Here is a 7,134-nt window from a genome sequence, read left to right as displayed (position 1 = left end):
TGTGGTTTATTACTGGGTATGTGGTTTATTACTAGGCATGCGGTTTATTACTGGATGTGTGGTTTATTACTGGGTATGTGGTTTATTACTAGGCATGCGGTTTATTACTGGATGTGTGGTTTATTACTGGGCATGTGGTGTATTACTGGATGTGTGGTTTATTACTGGATGTGTGGTTTATTACTGGGCGTGTGGTTTATTACTGGGTATGTGGTTTATTACTAGGCATGCGGTTTATTACTGGATGTGTGGTTTATTACTGGGCGTGTGGTTTATTACTGGGTATGTGGTTTATTACTAGGCATGCGGTTTATTACTGGATGTGTGGTTTATTACTGGGCATGTGGTTTATTACTGGGCATGTGGTGTATTACTGGGTGTGTGGTTTATTACTGGATGTGTGGTGTATTACTGGGCATGCGGTTTATTACTGGATGTGTGGTTTATTACTGGCTGTGTGGTTTATTACTAGGCATGCGGTTTATTACTGGGTGTGTGGTTTATTAATGGGCATGTGGTGTATTACTGGGCATGTGGTTTATTGCTGGAAATGTGGTTTATCACTGGGCATGTGGTTTATTTCTAGGCATGCGGTTTATCACTGGGCGTGTGGTTTATCACTGGGCGTGTGGCTTATCACTGGGCATGTGGTTTATCACTAGGCGTGTGTTTTATCACTGGTTTTGTGGTTTATCACTGGGCGTGTGGTTTATCACTGGGCATGTGGTTTATCACTCGGCGTGTGGTTTATCACTGGGCATGTGGTTTATCACTCGGCGTGTGGTTTATCACTGGGTGTGTGGTTTATCACTGGGCGTGTGGCTTATCACTCGGCGTGTGGTTTATCACTGGGCGTGTGGTTTATCACTGGGCGTGTGGTTTATCACTGGGCATGTGGTTTATCACTCGGCGTGTGGTTTATCACTGGGCATGTGGTTTATCACTCGGCGTGTGGTTTATCACTGGGCATGTGGTTTATCACTAGGCGTGTGTTTTATCACTGGTTTTGTGGTTTATCACTGGGCGTGTGGTTTATCACTGGGCATGTGGTTTATCACTCGGCGTGTGGTTTATCACTGGGCATGTGGTTTATCACTCGGCGTGTGGTTTATCACTGGGCGTGTGGTTTATCACTGGGCGTGTGGCTTATCACTGGGCATGTGGTTTATCACTGGGCGTGTGTTTTATCACTGGTTTTGTGGTTTATCACTGGGCGTGTGGTTTATCACTGGGCATGTGGTTTATCACTCGGCGTGTGGTTTATCACTGGACGTGTGGTTTATCACTGGGCGTGTGGTTTATCACTGGGCGTGTGGTTTATCACTGGGCATGTGGTTTATCACTCGGCGTGTGGTTTATCACTGGGCGTGTGGTTTATTACTGGGCGTGTAGTTTATCACTAGGCATGTGGTTTATTACTGGGTCTGTGGTTTATTACTAGGCATGCGGTTTATTACTGGGCGTGTGGTTTATCACTAGGCGTGTGGTTTATTACTGGGTCTGTGGTTTTTTACTAGGCATGTGGTTTATTGCTGGGCATGTGGTTTATTGCTGGGCGTGTGGTTTATCACTGGGCTTGCAGTGTATTATTGAGTGTGTGGTTTATTACTAGTTGTGTGTTTTATTATTGGGTGTGCGGATTATTACGGGGTGTACAATTTATTATTGAGTGCTGTTTATTACTGGGTGTGTGGTTTATCACTGGGTGTGTGGTTTATCACTGGGCATGTAGTTTATCACTGGGCATGTGGTTTATCACTGGGCGTGTGGTTTATCACTGGGCGTGTGGTTTATTACTGGGTGCGCTTTATTACTAGGTGTGTGATTTATCACTGGGTGTGTGGTTTATTACTTGGTGTGTGTTTTATTGCTGGGCATGTGGTTTATTACTTGGTGTGTGTTTTATTGCTGGGCGTGTGGTTTATCACTGGGCTTGCAGTGTATTATTGAGTGTGTGATTTATTACTAGTTGTGTGGTTTATTATTTGGTGTGCGGATTATTACGGGGTTTACAATTTATTATTGAGTGCTGTTTATTACTGGGTGTGTGGTTTATTCTTGGGCCTACAGTTTATTTCTGGGTGTGTGGTTTATTACTTGGTGTGTGTTTTATTGCTGGGCGTGTGGTTTATCAGTGGGCTTGCAGTGTATTATTGAGTGTGTGGTTTATTACTAGTTGTGTGGTTTATTATTTGGTGTGCGGATTATTACGGGGTTTACAATTTATTATTGAGTGCTGTTTATTACTGGGTGTGTGGTTTATTCTTGGGCCTACAGATTATTTCTGGGTGTGTGTTTTATTACTGGTTGTGTAGTTTATTCCTAGGTGTGTGTTTTATTACTGGTTGTGTAGTTTATTCCTAGGTGTGTGTTTTATTACTGGTTGTGTAGTTGTTACTGGGCGTGTGGTTTATCACTGGGCGTACATTTTATTACTGGGTATGCAGTTTATCACTTGGCGTGTGGTTTATCCCTGAGTGTGTGGTTTATCACTGGGTGTGTGATTTACCACTGGAGTGCAGTTTATTACTGGGTGTGTGTTTTATTATTAGGCATGTGGTTTATCACTGGGTGTGTGGTTTATTGCTGGGTGTGTGTTTTATTACTGGGTGTGCGGTTCATTCCTAGGTGTGTGTTTTATTACAGGTTGTGTAGTTTGTTACTGGTTGTGTAGTTTCTTACTGGTTGTGTGTTTTATTACTGGTTGTGTGTTTTATTATTGGTTGTGTGGTTTATTTCTATGTCTGTGTTTTATTACTGGGTGTGTGTTTTATTACTGTTTGTGTGGTTTATTCCTAGTTGTGTGTTTTATTACTGGGTGTGTGTTTTATTACTGGTTGTGTGTTTTATTACTGGTTGTGTAGTTTATTGCTAGGTGTGTGTTTTATTACTGGTTGTGTAGTTTGTTACTGGTTGTGTAGTTTATTCCTAGGTGTGTGTTTTATTACTGGTTGTGTAGTTTGTTACTGGTTGTGTAGTTTGTTACTGGTTGTGTGGTTTATTACTGGGTGTGTGTTTTATTACTGGATGTGCGGTTTTATAACTGGTTGTGTGGTTTATTCCTTTGTGTGTGTTTTATTACTGTTTGTGTGGTTTATTCCTAGTTGTGTGTTTTATTACTGGGTGTGTGTTTTATTACTGGGTGTGTGTTTTATTACTGGGCGTGTGTTTTATTACTGGTTGTGTGTTTTATTATTGGTTGTGTGGTTTATTTCTATGTCTGTGTTTTATTACTGGGTGTGTGTTTTATTACTGTTTGTGTGGTTTATTCCTAGTTGTGTGTTTTATTACTGGGTGTGTGTTTTATTACTGGGCGTGTGTTTTATTATTGGTTGTGTGTTTTATTATTGGTTGTGTGGTTTATTTCTATGTCTGTGTTTTATTACTGGGTGTGTGTTTTATTACTGTTTGTGTGGTTTATTCCTAGTTGTGTGTTTTATTACTGGCCGTGTGTTTTATTACTGGTTGTGTGTTTTATTATTGGTTGTGTGGTTTATTTCTATGTCTGTGTTTTATTACTGGGTGTGTGTTTTATTACTGGGTGTGCTATTTATCACTGGGTATGTGTTTTATCACTGGGTGTGCAGTTTATTACTGGGTGTGTGTTTTATTATTAGGCATGTGGTTTATCACTGGGTGTGTGGTTTATTGCTGGGTGTGATTTTTTTCTGGGTGTGTGTTAATTCACTGGGTGTGCAGTTTATTACTGGATGTCTGGTTTATCATTGTGTGTGTGGTTTGTTACTGTTTGTGCGGTATATCACTGGGTGCACGGTTTACTACTAGGTGTGTGGGTAATCACTGCATGTCAGGGACAGAGGGCCTGGGGGTTCATGTGCATCGATCTTTGAAGTTGGCAGGGCCTCATTGAGAGAGCAGTTGGGCTTGATAAATAGAGGTATTGAGTACAAAAGCAGGGAAGTTATGCTGAACCTTTATAAAGTTCTGGTTAGGCCACAAGTAGAGAATTGTGCCCAGTTCTGCTCACCACACTTTAGGAAGGTTGTGAGGGTCCTTGAGAGGGTGCAGAACAGATTTACCAGAATGGTTCCAGGGATAGGGGATTTTTGTCACAACATTAAGTTGGAGAAGCTGGTGTTCTCCTTGGAGCAAAGGAGATTGATGGGAGATTTTATAGATGTGTAAAAGATTATGACAGGTATAGATAATGTAGATGAGGAAAAAATGTTCCCACTAGCTGATGGTACACGGACTAGGGATGCAGATTGAAGGTTTTGGGCAAGAGGTGCAGGGGAGATGTAAGGAAGAACTTTTTGATTCAATGAGTGGTAATGACCTGGAACTCCCTGCCAACAGGGTGGTGGAAACAGAGATGAATGATTTCAAAAGGGAATTAGATGGGTGCTTGAAGGAAATAAACTTGCTGGCTATGGGGATAGAACCAGGGAATGGAACTAATTGGATTGCTGTGCAGAGAGCCAGCCTGGACTCGATGGGCCGAACGTCTTCCTTCTGTGCCTTTATGACTCTATGGCTAAATGGCCTACTCCTGTCCTATGCACCGGTGCGTTTTGCTGGTATGTAGGGTGTTGATCTGCTGGGTTTTGCTGCTGGTGTTTGTGGGGCTGTGCTGGGCCTGCTGAGTTTTCTTCGTTCTGTAACCATCTGTTTGTTTTTTTTTTCCCAGTGGCCTCCCGTGTCCCAGCTGGTATTCCAGAAACTTTAGTTGCCCGAAGGAGTTGATGAGAGAATCGGGGAGTGTGTGATTTTATCGAGGTGACAGCAAGTGACTGAAAGTGGTTCCACATCTGTGACTCTGTGTAATGTGAACTGCGGCGGTTGTAGATTATTGAATGTCTCGGCTTTCTGTATTTGGAGCCGAATAATTTGAGCTTTGATCTGCCCTGTTTACTCTGCACAGATTCTATCATTCCCACTCACTCACTGCTTCCCCTGTGAGGTGGGTGGATGTGCAGAGTGGGGATGTGCTCCTCAAGGCTGTCCTGGGGCAGGGAGGGTTTGCACTGACGAATGGGTTGAGATTGGGAGGGGTGTATCGCTGGGGGTCAAGTGTTAGAATTTAGGAATGTCAGGGTCAATTACTCCTTTAACCCTTTAAATCTTCACTCTCAAGTTCTGAAATGATTCGAAGTGATCCCCTTACTGGTGACAATGGTTATATTTTATTCCATATAAACAAGACCTGACACATGCTAATTTCTGAGCAGTAATATCAAAGGGCATCAGCATTACTATTACCCCCTGGGTAGAGGTGCCATCTCCATGTAACTACACCCACTGGTCACACCGCAAGCACCGTCATGTCAGTCAATGCGACACGTAAACGTCTGATCCATTCGCTAGCACGTTCATCTGTGGGACAGTCCCTGATCTCTGGATGAATATCGCTACACTTTAAGTGCTCAGAGCATCCTTTCTTATACCCTTGTTACACAGCAGCGCCTATGGGAATTGATTTAACCTATGGTATAAGCTGTCCAATTACAAGCGATGTCATGAACCCATCTGCCTGCCAGGGCTAATGTCACAGTCTCAGGGTCTCTGGCTTTAATTGTTTCCCATGTTCGAACTCCTATCAGCTCGTAAACATTCCAATGACAAGCTTAACTAAAGCAAGGACCTCATGGCACCAGCTCTCTTGTGTGGGATTCAAGGTCCTATTGTTTTCTCTGTTCTTTATCTGGGCCTCTTGAATTTTGATAAGTTGTTTATCTTTTAGTTCTCACACATCAGGCCGCCTGCTTTCACACTCTGCTTCAATTCCTGCCAAAGTTCACTTTTTGACCATTTGGTTCCTTTCAAAATCTTTGTGGTCAATAAAACATTAGGTCAATGAAGGCCCAAACCACAGCTTCTCATCAACTCACCCCTCAGCCACTTTCACCCAGGGCACATCACAAGCAGGAATAATTCAGCAAAAGATTCACATAAGCATTAAGCTATCACGGTTAGTGAAAACTCTAATTTACACTGTCCTTAGAGTCATTTAGAAAAGCAGAGGAGTGTGAAGTCACATTAAGTTAGCTCCCGTTAATGAGCGAGAAAACCCAATGTAGGAATTTCCCAGGATTCTTAGACAGGGAACCTGTGTAAGAGATTTCCTGTTGCAGGGAGTGAAGGGGGAGGGGTGCGGTGGGGGGGGGGGGGGCGGTGGTTGGAGGGGTGTGGCGGGGTAGTGAAATGTTTGGCTTTGCAAACTGGGATCTGTTCCTGTAATTTTGTCTTCCATGTGATTTCCACAATAAATGAGGTTAATTCTCCACTTCCTTTTCTGTCTGTAGAGTCCTCAGTTCAAAAGTAATGCACTTGTGGTGGGGAATATTTTGCGTTTTTTTTTTAAGGATGAAATTACTGGGAATCCATGTCAAGAGGAAATGATAACAAACAAGAAACCAGCCAGATTTCAAAAGGGAAGATGGTACTCACTAAATCTCCAAACATTCTCTGAGGAGGTAACAGATATAGCGATGGGGAAATGCAATAGATGTAGTGCACATAGACCTTAGGAAAGCCTTTGACAAGTTGCCACATGCGGGATTATTAGAGACGATTAAATCAGCACTTTGCATCTGTCTTCATAAAAGAAGACTTCAGCTGGATCACACTGTCTGTGTAATGTGCCAGACCACCATTCCAGATTAGGACCTGGAATGCAGAAAGCTGACAACAAGTGACCTTCGAGACCCTGTCCAGCTCCACCTCCCCAAGCAGTGATTCCTGCCTTTGACAAACCACCACAGAAATGGCTGGGTGGGACATTTCCACTACTTCCATGTGTAAATGAATCACTCTGGACACTTGGATGAGGAGAGGCAATATAAACAAAATGGTCCCATTTTAAAGTGGGTGCAGGAACAGAGACACCGAGGGGCGTCTGTATTCGTGGACTATGAACAAACCAAAAGAATTTAATCCACCACAGATCGCAATTTAGGAAACAAAAAAAAAACAAATGGACAAAATTTCACTTTTATAAATTTTAACACTCAAACTAAAACCAACATAAGTTAAACATGAGCGAACAGATAAATCACGATCAATGTATGTATATTGCTCTTTTGGAGAGCCTGTGCAGACACGATGGACCGAATGGCCTCCTTCTACACTGTAACAATTCTGTGATATCTTAAAGGTTGAAGGTTAAGGTTGAAG

Source organism: Heterodontus francisci, chromosome 29, assembly GCF_036365525.1.
Source record: "Heterodontus francisci isolate sHetFra1 chromosome 29, sHetFra1.hap1, whole genome shotgun sequence".
NCBI classification, from domain to species: domain Eukaryota; kingdom Metazoa; phylum Chordata; class Chondrichthyes; order Heterodontiformes; family Heterodontidae; genus Heterodontus; species Heterodontus francisci.
The sequence above is the reverse complement of the archived record's forward strand: the minus strand, read 5'-3'. Positions refer to the sequence as shown.